A 15,445-nucleotide genomic window follows, 5' to 3' on the forward strand; every position below is an offset into this window, starting at 1 on the left:
TTTGCAGTGGCTGGAGGCCCTGGTATGCCCATTATCTCTCTCTCACACACACTTTCTCTCTCACTCTGCCTCTTCCTCTCTTTGTCTGTCACTCTCAAATAAATAAATAAATAAATAAATAAATAAATAAATAAATAAATAAATTTTAAAGAAGAATATGGGCGTGGCAGGACCTCCAGCCACTGCACAACTCTAGATGCATGCACCACCTTGTGCATCTGGCTTACACTAAGCCATCTCTCCTGCCCCTGCAACTTTTTATAATGATCTAAATAGTACTTTTTTCCTAATAACAATTCAGAACTAATTTTTTTCCCCAAATTGTTACGGTTACTTACCTAAAGAACAAAAATCCAAGCTGGAGAGATGGCTCAGTGGGTAGGGCGCTTGCCTGCAAAGCCTAACGACCCAGGTTTGATTCTCCAGTACCCATGTAAAGGCACATTTACAGTGATGCATGCATCTGGAGTTCATCTGTAGTGGCTGGAGGCCCTGAGATACCCATATTCATTCATATTCTCTCTCCTCTTACAATAAATAAAAAATTTTTTTTAATTCTCAAGAGCGACCCATACTCACACACACAAAATATTTTAGAAGAAAACAACCTGTGTAATTATTTCACAATAAGTACTTTCTGGTTTCTTTACAAAGGTAAAACCCACTAATTTACATAGAGAAATATCACTCTACCAATATCAAGAAATAGAAAATGAAAGTACTTTTCCTAACTTATTACCTAAATTACTGCTGGCCCACTTAATGAAAAATAACTGAAACATACTGGTGGGTTTTCCATGGGTTAAAAGGAAAAGGAAAAAGGAAAACCAGGAGGGGGTCAGCTTGTACATAACAGGATAGTGGACTTGACCAGTGGCTCCCAAACTATGTGTCAAGTGAACAGTTCAAATAATGATACAAGGCTATGTAAATCCATGTGTACTTTAAGCCTGACCTTTAGGAAGGATTCATGCTTTGTACATAAGGTGTTCATTATCACTTTTTCTTTTCTTTTTTGGTTTATCGAGGTAGTGTCTCATTCTAGTCTAGGCTGATCTGGAATTCACTACAGTCTTGGGGTGGCCTCAAACTCACAATGATCCTCCTACCTCTGTCTCCCGAGTGCTGAGGTTGAAGGCGTGCGCCACCACACCCAGCAGCATCCATCACTTTAAAAATACATAGAAGTGCCACAGAATTTGGAAGGTCAGAGAGGAAAGAGGATAAAAATAGTTTTATAGGCTGGCTGTGGGGGCACATGCCTTTAATCCCAGCACTCAGAATACAGATGTAGGAGGATTGTGCCATGAATTTGAGACTAGCCTGGGACTGCAAAGAAAGTTCTAGGTCAGCCTGGGCTAGAGTGAAACCCTACCTCAAGAAAACAAACAAAAAACAAACAAAACAATTATAATTTAAGAAACTTCTTAGTCCTCATATAAAGCCATCAGTTTCAAAAGAGTAGCCTTTGGAGTTGGTATAATTAACGTACATACATACATATATACATACAGCCAGACAGCAAGTACAGGCAGCTGACTTTTGCATACTTTTTTTTGAGGTAGGATCTTACTCTAGCCCTGGCTGACCCAGAATTCACTCTCTAGTCTCAGCGAGGCCTCCCAATTGCTGGGATTAAAGGTGTATGCCATCACATCAGGCTGGGCTCTAAGCATAAACAACAAAAAAAAATAGAAATCTGTACAGAGTCTGAAATGGAACAACTGTGGAAGAACTTCATCAAAAATACATAAACAAGGCTAGAGAGATGGCTTAGTGATTTAAGGGCTTAGTGATTCGGACGCTTGCCTGAAAAGCCAAAGGACCTAGGTTCGATTCTCCAGGACCCATGTAAGCCAGATGCACAAGATAAACAATGGAGTTCATTTGTAGTCGCCGGAGGCCCTACCACACCCAATATCTTTGTCTCTGTCTCAAATAAATAAAAATAAAATTAAAAAAATACATAATGGGCCAGGCGTGGTGGCGCATGCCTTTAATCCCAGCACTTGGGAGGCAGGGGTAGGAGGATTGCCATGAGTTCAAGGCCACCCTGAGGTGACAGAGTTAATTCCAGGTCAGCATGGACCAGAGTGAGACCCTACCTCGAAAAACCAAAAAAACAACCATAAAAGGGGGCTGGAGAGATGGCTTCACAGTTAAGGCATTTGCCTGCAAAGCCAGAGGATCCCAGTTCAACTCTCCAGGACCCACATACGCCAGATGCATGGGGGGGGGGGGCACATGCATCTGGAGTTCGTTTACAGTGGCTAGAGGTCCTGGCATGCATGTGCATGCCCTCCCTCTCTCCCAACCTTAACCCCCCTTTCTCTGCTTCTTTCTCCCTCTCAAATATATATATTATAAATTAATATTTTATATATATACACATACAAACACACACACACGTATTTTAAAAAATACATCAACAAGCTGGGCATGATAGCTCATGCCTTCAATCCCAGCATTTCAGAGGCTGAGGCAGGATGATGGGCGTGAGTTCCTGTGATGATGGTGAAGTTTGTGTCAACTTGACCTGTTTAGGAATCCAGACATTCCTCATAAGTGGGTCTCTGAGGTTGCTTCCAGGAAGGATGAACTAAGGAGAAACCGTTCACCCAGGATGAGCCCTTCCACTAGAGTGAGCGGCCCCTATTGGAGGGGTGGCATTATCTAAGGAAGCTCCTCCCACCTGGATGCCTGTGCTGCTCCCTCCTAGGTGCTTTCCAGTGTGGATGAAGACCAGCGTGGATTGAAGAGCAGTGGCTCTCCAGGACACCTCTAGGCCTTCAGTGCCAGATTGGGACTGCTGAGGCATCTAGCCTTGTATGTACTGAGCAGCTACTGGACACTCGCAGGCCTGCAACCTTGTATTGTTGGACTGCTGTAAGCTAATCCAATAAATGCTCTTTTAATACAATTCATTCTATAGGTTCTGTTCCTTTAGAGAACCCTGACTAATACAGTTCGAGGTCATCCTGAGACTACATAGTGAATTCCAGGTCAACCTGGGCTACAGTGAGACCCTACCTCAATAAAAAAACAAACAAACAAAAACCTTATTACAGATCAAAAAGTAAAGGGGGAAAAATGGCTGAATGTAGTGGTTCATACTTAATATTTTACCATTCAAGAGGCTGAGGCAAAAGGACTGCCATGAGTTTGAGTCCAGCCTAGGCTACATAGCAAGCACCTCACCAGCCTGGTATACTGAGTGAAGCCCTTATGTCAAAACATACATACAGGGCTGGAGAGATGGCTTAGCAGTTAAGTGCTTGCCTGTGAAGCCTAAGGACCCTTGTTCGAGGCTTAATTCCCCAGGACCTACATAAGCCAGATGCACAAGGTGGTGCATGCATCTGGAGTTCATTTGAAATGGCTGGAGGCCCTGGTGTGCCTGTTCTCACTCTTTCTCAAATAAATAAAAATACACAAAAAAATGTTTAAAACACACACACACACACACAGAACCAAGGAAGTACCCAACACCAGGTTTGGTGGTACATGCCTTTAATCCCAGCACTGGGGAGGCAAAAGTAGGAAGATCTCTGTGAGTTCAAGGTCACCCTGAGAATAGAGTGAATTCCAGGTCAGCCTGTGCTACAGTGAGACCCTACCTCGAAAAAAACCAAAATAAATAACATAAAAAGGAAGCACACAAAAATAATAATTTGGTCATAAAAGACTCAATGACAACTAATTTTGCTCCAAATAGTAACCATATGTACAAATTGCTCCTCTACTGCTCAAATTTACCACAATACATCAAATCTAACAACATTATTGACCAGATACTATGAAGCCTTATTTTGCTATTCTCTGTTCACTGGATATTAATGCCACTCAGTTTTATTAATAATAAATATTGAAGTTAGCAGTTACATAGCAACACTGGATCATTTTACAAGCTATGCTTGACAGTACCAAAAGGCAAATAAGGGAAGAACAAATACACTCAAATTTTATACCAGAATCTCTTAGAAAAGCAATAAAGATCAATAACTACATAGTATGGAAAATAATGAATAAGAGCCAGGCACAGTGGCACACTCCTTTAATCCCAACACTTATGAAACTGAGGTAGGAAGATCTCCATGACGGTCACCTGGAGACTACATAGTGATTTCCAGGTCAGCCTGAACTATAATGAGACCCTACCTAAAAAACAAAACAAAACAAAACAAAAAAACCTGAATTAGAGAGCCATGTTATTATGTTCCATCATTAAGATTTTAAAAAGTACTTTTACCTAACTTGTCATTCACATACATACATACATACAAACAAACATCTTATGGGCTGGAGAGATGGTTCAGCAGTCAAGGCGCTTGCCTGCAAAGCCTTACAACCCTAGTTCCCAAATATACACATAGAGCCAGATACAGAAAGGTGCGTGCATCTGGAGTTCGTTTACAGTGGCTGGAATCTGGTGCTCATTCTCTCTATCTGTCTCTCTTTTCTCCATTTCTCTCTGCTTGCAAATAAATAAATATGAATATTTATAGAAAAAACCATTTTATTGGACTTATTTTCCAAAGAAGCCCATCACAATTACAATTGGCCTCAGTACTAGTCCAGTCTCTTTCTCACTATAGCCATGTCTTCAGACTATTTCTAAAACACTACTTTGACAATTCCACTACTACTTTTTTTTTAAAGTTTATAATGTTTAAAGAAGAACCCCCCCCAACTCCATACTCTGTAATACCCAGTAATAAAAACTGCTTATAATTTTATCCAATCTTTCTTAAACAGGATTTTTCCCAGAAATTTCCTGCTTGTTCTCACAGCTCTAGTTAGGCTGGATTTTTACTGTGTCCAATAACCATTTTTACCTGCTAATACTCTCCTAGTTTCTTCTCAAGTCTCTGTACCTCATCTTTGCCCAAATAAAGTAACTTTCTTTTGTAATGTATTCTTCAGACTGTTCAATAAGTGCATCTACAAGGGACGGAGGCAGACACAGAATAAGCAACGGTGAGCAGAGCAGACAAGGTGCTTACTCTCAACGAGCTTTGGTTTCCAGTTTTCTCATCCTCAAGAATACTCACATCCCTGCCTCTTTGAAAATAAAAACTAAATGCCTAAGTCCTTCTTTGTTTTCTGCCATATGAAAAGTACTACATAAATTTTTTAAAATATGAAATTAGACACAGGCTAATTAACCGATGCTTTGATTTTTCTTTTCCTGAGATTGTGTTTTTCTCATCAAGCCACATTAATGCTCCAAAAACCTAGGAAGTCATCTCCTCCAATGTTTCTCTTATACTAGGGCTTCATAAGCATGATTTTGAGAAAACAAGACAGATTAAAATTTCCCACAAATGTGTCCCTGTAATCTAAATCATAATCTCTACTATTTTTATTTCCAATCTAAGGGTGTTATAAAAAGTACTATGGGGCTGGAGAGAAGACTTAGAGGCTAAGCTGCTTACCTGCGAAGCCAAAGGACCCATGTTCAATTCTCCAGGACCCACATAAGCCAGATGCACATGGTGGTGCATACATCTGGAGATCTCCCCCACCATGCTCTCTACCTCTTTCTTGGAAGGAAGAGAGGGAAGAAGGAAGGGAGGGCAGGCAGGCAGGTTTTTAAAAAGTAATATGATAGTCTACCAACAAGATAAGAATAGATAGCTGACTCCTTGACAGGAGATGAACTACCTTTACACAGCAGCCAGGGCCCAGGTGAAACCACAGCGGAACTGGCAGGATGGACAAAAATGCTACTTCCACGGTGAGCCTGATAACCTGCACGAGGGTGATGCAGACAGACAATGAGAATACTCAAAACGCACCAAAGCAGAAACCTAGAAGTTGCTGAGAGCTCAATACTAAAGTAGAATTAAAGCACACCCACCAAGACTCAGGGAAGTTTACAGAAGAGGGGGTGGAAAGAATTCAAGCGCCACAGGGTGGAAAGGAATACCCAGGGACTTAGTCCCCCACTGCACAATGACAGACTTGCTGCTCTTACAACTCATAACCTACAACTATGTGGTGAATACCAGCAATCCCAATAAGAAGTCCCTCAGTGGAATGGGGGAAGGGAGGAGGGAAATGATGGTTCCAACGTTTGAAAAACACAAGCTAGGCACGGCACCATACATCTGTAATCCCAATCCACAAACAGACAGGAGAATTGCTAGGGTTTGCTGACTGAACATGGCAGCTCCAGGTTGAGGGAACCCTCAGTTTCCATTTGGCTGCTTGCAAGTAGGCAAACGGTGTATCTGCACACACACGTGCATACATAACACACCACACCATATATACACGTAAAAGAAAAATAAAACAGTACAAACAAAATGGAGGGGGAGGCTCATGGGTCTTGGAATCTACCCTCTGAGACAACAGATGACAGCAAGCAGTGCACAAGAAGCACAGAGAAAGCAGGAGAATGTCTTGAGTCTGGCTAACTTTTGTAAGGAATAGAGGCTTATTTTGGCTAATGTTTCTAGAGGCTGGGAAATCCAAGAGCATAAAAGGCATGTGTTCCGTTCTTGGTAAGGATCTAGTACTGCATCATCTCATGGCAAAAAGCAGGACAAGTGCATAAGAAAACAAAGAGAACACGAGGGTGGATTTGCTTTGTGACAACCAGCTCTTGCAATAACTAATCCAGTCTGGCAAGAGTGAGAATGCAATGAGTGAGAGAAGTCTATTCATGAGGGATAGAACACCCAAGAAACACTTCCCATTTGGCCCTGACTACTACTAACATTGCTGCTTGAGAAATTAAAGTTCCAACACAGGAACTTCTTTCTGGGAAGATACATTCAACAGTGGAGATGAGAAAATTAGCAGGTTTTGCATCAAGGTTCCTTGGGTCCTGTATTCTAGTACCAAACTTTGTACTCAGAATTTAAAAAGCTTACTCTGAAGCAGCATAGTAGTGCGTGCATTTAATCCCACCACTTGGGAGGCAGAGGTAGGGGGATTGCTGTGAGTGAGAGGCCACCCTGAGACTACATAGTGAATTCCAGGTGAGCCTGGGCTAGAGTGAAACCCTACCTCAAAAAACCAAAAATTAAAATTACAAGAAAAAAAAAAAGCTTAATCTGGCTGTGCATGGTGGTGCAAGCCTTTAATCCCAGCACTCAGGAAGCAGAGGTAGGGGGATTGTTGTGAGTTCAAGGCTACTCTGAGACTACATAGTGCATTTCACGTCAGCCTAGGTTAGGGTGAACACTACCTCGGAAAAAAAAAAAAAAAAAAGCAGACATCAAACACACATAAAAAATGAAAACTTGGGCTGGAGAGATGGCTCAGTGGTTAAAGGTACCTGAATACAGAGCCTGAAGGCCTGGGTTCTCCCCAATACCCATGTTAAAGGCAGATATACAAGGTGGTACTTGTGTTTGGAGTTCATTTGCAATAGCAGGTCCTGGGGCACCCAGGCTCTTAGTGTCTGTCTGTCTGTCTACCTTGCAAATAAATAAATAAAATATCAGAGACAGAAAAGGGTGTTTTGACTTGTCACCACAACACTGAATGTCAGTGAATCAGATAAAAAGTAATTTATATATTATATAATCTTTCCGCATCCTATCCAAGGTAATGTAAGGTAATTAACTCCTACTAACTGCTATCTTACTACATCATTCAACCAAAGAAATCTGGACACATGTCTATCAATAGTGAACAATGAATGTTAATCCATAGTCTTTCCCTTACTGTTCTTGGCAGTTCATCCCACTACAATCATTAGAATTCGTCTCCTGCTAAGTATCTGCAGTCAGCCACCATAATGGACCCTATCTATCCACTAGTCCACTAACCACTCTTTGCACAAGAATGATGATAGGCTCTTGGCAAGATACTGAAGAGAAACAAGTTAAATCATAAATGACCAAAATCTTCATAAATAGAACTAGTGATTTTAAAGCACTTAAGGAGCTGGAGGGAGAGAGAGAGATGGCTTAGCAGTTAAAGCACTTACTTGACTGCAAAGCCTAAGGACACAGGCTCAACTGCCCAGAAACCATGTAAGCCAGATGTATATGTCAGCGCATGTATCTGGACTTCATCTGCAGTAGCTAGAAGCCCTGGCATGTGTGCATTCTCTCTCTCTCTCTCTCTCTCTCTAATAAACAAACAAAAATATATTTAAAAAGCACTTCAGGGCTAGAAATGGCTCAGTGATTAAGATGCCTTCTTGCAAAGCCTGATATCTGGGTTCAATTCCCTAATACCCATGTAAAGCCAGATGCACAGAGTTCATGTGCAGGGGCAGGAGGCCTGGAACTGGAACACCTATGGGCCCCCATAAATAAATACTTTAAAAAACACAAAAAGGGGAGCCAGGTGTGGTGGCGCACGCCTTTAATCCCAGCACTCGGGAGGCAGAGGTAGGAGGATCACCATAAATTCGAGGCCACCCTGAGACCACAGAGTAAATTCCAGGTCAGCCTGGGCTAGAGTGAGACCCTACCTTGAAGAAACAAAAAAGGGGAGGAGTCTGGAGAGATGGTGTAGTGGTGAAGGTGTTTGCCTGCAAAACCTAAGGACCCAGATTCAATTCCCCAATGTCTATGTAAGCCAGATGTACAAGGTGGCACATGCATCTGGAATTCGTTTGCAGTGGCTGGAGTTCATTTGTAGCAGCTGGAGGCCCTGGCATGCCTAATTTCTTTCTCAAATAAAATAAATCTTTTTAAAAAAACATAAAAAGCACTTAAACTCCAAGTAGTATTTCTATTCAGACCAGGCATATTGTAGTTTAAATGTGAAATGTCCCTAAATGGCTCATTTGAACACTTGGTTACAAGCAGGTGACACAGTTTTTGGAAGGTTGTAGAACTTTTAGTAGGTGTAGCCTCATTGGAGGAAGAAGATCACTGAGCAGGCCTTGAGACTTTATAACTTGGTCCTACTTCCTGTTCTCTGCTTCCTGTTTACTCAAGATGTAAGGAAGCCCAACTGTATATATAGTGGCCTGCTGCTGTGCCTTCAAGCTATGAACCAAAGCAAGTCCAACCTTCTTTCCTTAAGTTGCTTTTTGTCAGTTATTTTCTCACAACAAAAAGGTTCCAAAACTGGCACACGCCTTTAATCCCAGCACTGGGAAGACAGAGGTAGGAGGATCACCATGAGATCGAGGGCACCCTGAGACTACATAGTGAATTCCAGGTCAGCCTGGGCTAGAGTGAGACCCTACCTACCTTGAAAAACCAAAATGAACTAAAACACAAACAAATGTCTTGGGTTAAGAGAATTTAAAAAAAAAAAAAAAAAAAACTACAAAAAGACACCCTGCCTAAACAGTCATGTGTTACCTAACAACATATGCATCAATGACAGATAGACATAGCTAGATAGATACTATACAAGTATGCAAGTATGTATGTATGCCTACTCTCTGCTGGATAGCTGATGTTGCTAGGAAGTCCTGTGCAAGATACTAAAAAAAAAAAAAAGTCATCAAAAGGCCTAACCAACTGTGAATCTGCCCTGAGTAGGATACAATAATATAGCAATTTTCATGTCTTCAATTAGTTTATATGACTACATATTTGCTGTCTTTAACTTTTAGAAACATGACATATAATTTTGTATCACATATTTGCAAGTACAGCTTTTATCTATCTGTTCATCATATAATGTAGGTGAAGATCCTATATAATTAGAGAAATATAAATGTTTTATAAATGTTGAAGATTTTACTACCCAATGTTATGTACCTTACTAATGTTAACATCTCTGTCCAATTAAATACCCTATTAAGAATTTTTTGCCAAAGGTCCCTCTTTGGGATGGTTTGAATATAAATGGTCTCATATCCTCAAGTATTTTTAATTTTGGGGAGGGTATTTTTATTTATGTATTTGAGAGCGACAGACAGAGAAAGAGGCAGAGAGAGAGAGAGAATGGGTGTGCCAGGGCTTCCAACCACTACAGATGAATTCCAGATGCGTGCGCCCCCTTGTGCATCTGGCTAACGTGGGTCCTGGAGAATTGAGCCTTGAACCAGGGTCCTTAGGCTTCACAGGCAAGCGCTTAACCACTAAACCATCTCTCCATCCCACCTCTGGTACTTTTAACTAAGCTTCTGACTTAGTCTGTAGCAAGCAGAGCCCTGCTGGAGGAAGTGTGTCAATGGAGGTGTATCTTGAGTCTAGTCTACTGTGTGTTGAGACTCAACTTCAGTACTGGCTGTTCCCTCTATATTGAAGATGTGTAATGTCATGAGCCAGATCTTTCTGCCACGAAGAAGCTTCTCTTCACATCTGTGAGCCTGAAATAAACCCTTCCTTCCCATCAGCTATTCCTGCTTGGGTGTTTGTCATAGCAGTGAGAAAGTATCTGCAACACCACTGAGACTTATCCAGTTGTTTTGCACTGAACCAGTAGAAAGAAAGTGGAGTCTTAACAGTACTATCACAATAATGAGGTTTTTAATTCAGTCTATGAACCACCAAACTCTGTGTTTAACTGTTTAACATTAAATCAAATAGAAATCCCTGTTATATTTTCTAGCTTTCAAGATTTTGAATTCTAATTGTATGTCATTTAATAATATTAATAAATCAAAAAAAATTTTTTTCAGGGCTGGAGGGTGGCTTAGCACTTAAGGCGTTTGTCTGTAAAGCCAAAGGACCCAGGTTTTGATTCCCCAAGACCCACATAAGCCAGATACACAAGGGGATGCACGTGTCGGGAGTTCGCTTGCAATGGCTGGAGCCCTGGCACGCCCACTTTCTCTCTCTCTCTCCCCCTCCCTCCTTTTCTCTCGTTCAAATAAACAAAAGCAAATTAAAAAAATTTTTTTTCAATGCCAGGCGTGGTGGTGCATACCTTTAATCTCAGCACTTGGGAAATAGAGGAAGTAGGATCACCAATAGTTCAAGGCAACCCGGAGACTAATTCCAGGTCAGTCTGGGCTAGAAGGAGACCCTACCTCAAAAAAAAAAAAAAAAAAAAAATAGGTAGGGTCTTCCCTCTACCCCATCCTGACCTAGAACTCATGCTGTATCCCTAGACTGGCCTGGAATGCACAGTGATCCTATCTCAGCTTCCTAAATGCTGAGAGTAAAGGTGTGTGTTACCACTCTTACCACTCCTGGCTGAGACTATATATCTATATCTCAATAACCAAATAAGATTAAAACAGTTAGCTGGGAGTGGTGGCACATGCCTTTGACCACAGCACTCAGGAGGCAGAGTTGGAAGGAATACTGTGAGTTCAAGGCCACCCTGAGACTACATAGTAAATTCCAGGTCAGGCTGGACAAGAGTGAAAAGCCTGCCTTGAAAAAAAACAAAAAAGATTCTAACAGTTAAATAATTCCTACTACCTGGTGATAACACATCTGTCCAGTCACATGCACAAAGTTCTGGGTTCCTATCATGTTAAATGAATGACTGAATAGATCTTTTCTTTAACTATAATTTTCATATTCATAGTACTTTTGTGATCTTATATTCCTTCATAAATGTTATCAGATTTTCCTTCCAAAAATCCATTTTAACTTTTTTGATTTTTTTCTATTATCTGCTCTCTACACATTAATTTTTTATTTAATTTTACTTTTTTATCATCATCTGTTCTCTTTAGGTATATTCTTTTGTATGTAACTTGTGATAAAAGTTTTTCTTTTGAAAATATAACTGTCACATAACAGAACTAAATTTTTATTTTGTATTAAGATAATCTAGGGCAAGGCTGGAGAAATGGCTCAGTGATTTGCCTGAAAAAACTAATGATGTGGTTCAATATTTCCCAGTACCCACATAAAGCCAGATGCACAATGTGGCTCAGGCGTCCGGAGTTTGTTTGCAGTGCCATGAGGCTCTGGCTTTTTCACTGTCTCTTTCTCTCTGCCTCTCTTGCAACTAAGTAAATAAAAATATTTTTTAAATTTTATTTTAAAAAAGAAGCTGGGCATCGTGGCACACACCTTTAATCCCAGCACTCAAGAAGAGGCAAAGGCAGGAGGATGGCTGTGAGTTCGAGATCACCCTGAGACTACATAGTGAATTCCAGGTCAGCCTGGGCTACAGCAAGACACTACCTCAAAAAACCAAAAAACAAACAAACAACAACAACAACAAAAAAGCAGCAGAAGAAGAATCTGTGCCGGGTATGACACACATGTCTTTATTCCCAGCATTTGGGAAATAGTGATAAAAGGACTACTTTGAGTTCAAGGCCATCCTGACACTACATAATGAATTCCACATCAGCCTGGGCTAGAATAAGACCCTACCTCAATTCTATTTCTAAGTATACATAATGGAGAGAAAAAAATACATATCCATGCCAAATTGTGAGAAAATGTTTAATAGCATTATTCAAAAAGTATGAATAACTGGGGGTGCAATGGCCTAAGGGAGATCAGGAGACGAGATTGAGTAAAAGAAGGGGGTAGGGTTAATCAAAATTCAAGATACTGTGAATACACCATATGAAAACTTACTTTTTTTGGATAATGGCACACCCAGAAGCCATTGATGGTTACTAGAAAAATTTCAGTGCCAGGGACAGGACACCTTCCAGTGAGTTGTTCGTCAGGAGTTCCCTGATGCCCCCAAAACATTACAGACTACTGTCAAGGTTCTTGGTTTCCCATCAGAAACAGATGGTAAGGGACAGAGAGACAGCTTAGCAGTTAAGGTGCTTGCCTGCAAAGCCAAAGGACCCAGGTTCGACTCCCCAGTACCCACATAAGCCAGATGCACAAGGGGATGCACACATCTGGAGTTCATTTGTAGTGGCTGGAGGCCCTGGCACAACCATATATTTTCTCCTTCTCCCCCCCCATATTTCTGTATCTTTTTCTCATAAATAAATAAATAAATTTTTTTAAAAAATAAGAAAGAAATAGATGGTAAGATCCTATTGTTGAAGACTCCACATGCATGGACTGCAAGGTCACTGAAAAATCAAGATGGGTCTGAGCTGAAAACCTTCCCCTTGTAGACCAGCTGACAGAAAACTGGTGAAAGCTGCACTGCATGCAGCCCTATGGGAGACAGAAGTCATCAATAGTGAAAACAATTGACACTTCAAGCCTCAAGATTTGGCCACCCAGGCCAAAAAACTGAATGGGTGCAATAGTGGATACAATAGCAGCATGTCTGTTATGGGGGAAACCAACTGCTCTCTACTTGGACTGGAGACACGCTCAATGAGAGGGAATACATGCCTAGTACTGAAAACCTAATAATCAAAAGCATATGATGGGGGAGGTCATGAGCATTAGCAGTGTAATGCCTGCTCTTATCTGGCTAAACGCATATATTATGCTCACCAAACTGCCCTGTAAGCACTTTACATGAATCCTCCCCTAACCCAAGTCATTTGCGCTAGAAATTTCATTCAAGATTGTGTTCCTTTATTAAGTGACAAGGTTTTGATTCATTTTCAGTCCTATTCATTCTACTTTCAGATCTCTTCCCATCTATTTTCTCTCTCTCAGTCCTAAACTTTGGCTTAACAGTGCCAAAGTTCTATTCATGTTGAAGATAGCAGCACTTGGTCTCATGCAAATATTGTTTCAGGTACTTCATATCCATTTTAATAGAATCTTCAGACAACTGAAAGTCAAATCAGACAAACTATTCCCAATAGATACTTAAATCCATGCTTGTAATTATTTTTTAATTTTTTTTGGTTCATTTTTATTTATTAACTTGAGAGTGACAGAGAGAGAAAGAGGGAGAGACAGAGACAGAGACAGAGAATGGGCACGCCAGGGCTTCCAGCCACTGCAAATGAACTCCAGATGCGTGCACCCCCTTGTGCATCTGGTTAACATGGGTCCTGGAGAATCAAGCCTCGAACCGGGGTCCTTCGGCTTCACAGGCAAGCGCTTAATCACTAAGCCACCTCTCCAGCCCTATTTTTTAATTTTTTATGTATTTATTTTATCGATTTATTTTTATTTTATAGAGAGGGAGAGAGACGGATAAAGAATTGGCAGTCCAGGGCCTCAGCCACTGACATGGAACTCCCTTGCACCACCCAGTGGGCCTATGAGACCTTGCACTTGCTATACCTTTGTGCATCTGGCTTACATGGGATGTGGAGAAAACAAACATGGGTCCTTAGGCTTTGCAGGCAAGCTCCTTAACTGCTAAGCCACCTCTTGAGCCCCATGCTTATAATTCTAAAACCCATGCTCCTTTGGCTTTACCACTATCTACTAGAGACATCTTTAAACTTTTAATTCCTCTATTTCAACACTCTTCTATAATATTACCTCTACCAGAATTCATCCTTTACACTACTACTAACTTCACTCTGTCTAGGTTTTAGAAACATTTGATGACTTTCCACTGACAACACTAAAAATCTCCAATTTCTGGATAATACCTAAGATCACAGGTCTGATACCATGCTACCTTTTTAATTTCACTGTCATCATTTCCAGTCTGAATAAACTATGTCCTGAATGCCCTCATATACATATCATTACATGCATGACATTTTTCCATGCCCTTTAAGACCATCATGCACTCGGCCTACAAAGTTTTTCCTGCAGTCTTTCCTCTAGTTAATTACCATATTCTGCTACTATTATCCTATAAGACCCAGGGAAAAGCTAAGAGCATCAATGTTAAAGTTGTACTATTAATAAACCATACTTTAAATTTAAATAAGTTTAATAATTAAATTAAAATAATAAAATTAAATAATTGGCATTTAATCCATTAGATTAGGAGCAAAAACCTAAAGTTTATTCACATTTTCACATCAACCTGACTCAAACTACAGTCAACAAGCAGTGTTCCCTAAATACCACATGAATACAAACACACCCTTCCTTATTATTAATACAAACACACCTTTCCTCATTATTTTATTTTTGTATTTACTTGAGTGGCCGGATATTTTATAATTAAGGATTTTATTTTATGTGTTTGACATTTTGAAAACTTAATAAAACAGAAGGACAACAAGTGGGCTTTCTGTTCCAGCTCAACCTAGTTCCCTATATCTATGGACTAAAGGGGAAATGAAAGTAAGTTTTTAGTTTTTTGTTTTCCCCTACTGGCCCAAGGACAGAGGACAACAAATTTTTGTATAAAGTTGTAATAGCAGTAAACTTAAAAACAAATTAGGGCGATGGAGAGATGGCTTAACGGTTGAGGTGTTTGTCTTGAAGCCTAAAGACTTGAATTTGACTCCCCAGAACCCATATAAGCCAGATGCAAATGGTGGCTTATATGTCTGGAGTACATTTTCAGTAACCAGAGGCCCTGGCAGCCCATTCTCTCTCCCTCTCTCTCTCATAAATAAATAAATAAATAAATAAATAATAAAAAATTAAAAACAAGAAAGACAAAGTCCATTATTAGAGATATATCTCAGTGGTAGAGGGAGGGAGAGGAGAAGAGAGTGTGAGGAGAAGGAAGCAAGCTGGAAAAAATAGCATTAGGGATATGTATATATGAGAATGATTCCAAAATATGAAAGTGAACAAAATAATAAAGATATTCA

At 40.4% G+C, this 15,445-nt stretch overlaps 1 protein-coding gene across 3 annotated transcripts in view; it reads right to left on the reverse strand.

Moving 5' to 3' along the window:
• Lcor (ligand dependent nuclear receptor corepressor) overlaps nucleotides 1–15,445 on the reverse strand; it is a 141,113-nt gene that overhangs the window by 76,727 nt on the left and 48,941 nt on the right. The window lies entirely within an intron of this gene.

The sequence above is a fragment of the Jaculus jaculus genome, chromosome 1, assembly GCF_020740685.1.
Source record: "Jaculus jaculus isolate mJacJac1 chromosome 1, mJacJac1.mat.Y.cur, whole genome shotgun sequence".
In the NCBI taxonomy this organism is placed as follows: domain Eukaryota; kingdom Metazoa; phylum Chordata; class Mammalia; order Rodentia; family Dipodidae; genus Jaculus; species Jaculus jaculus.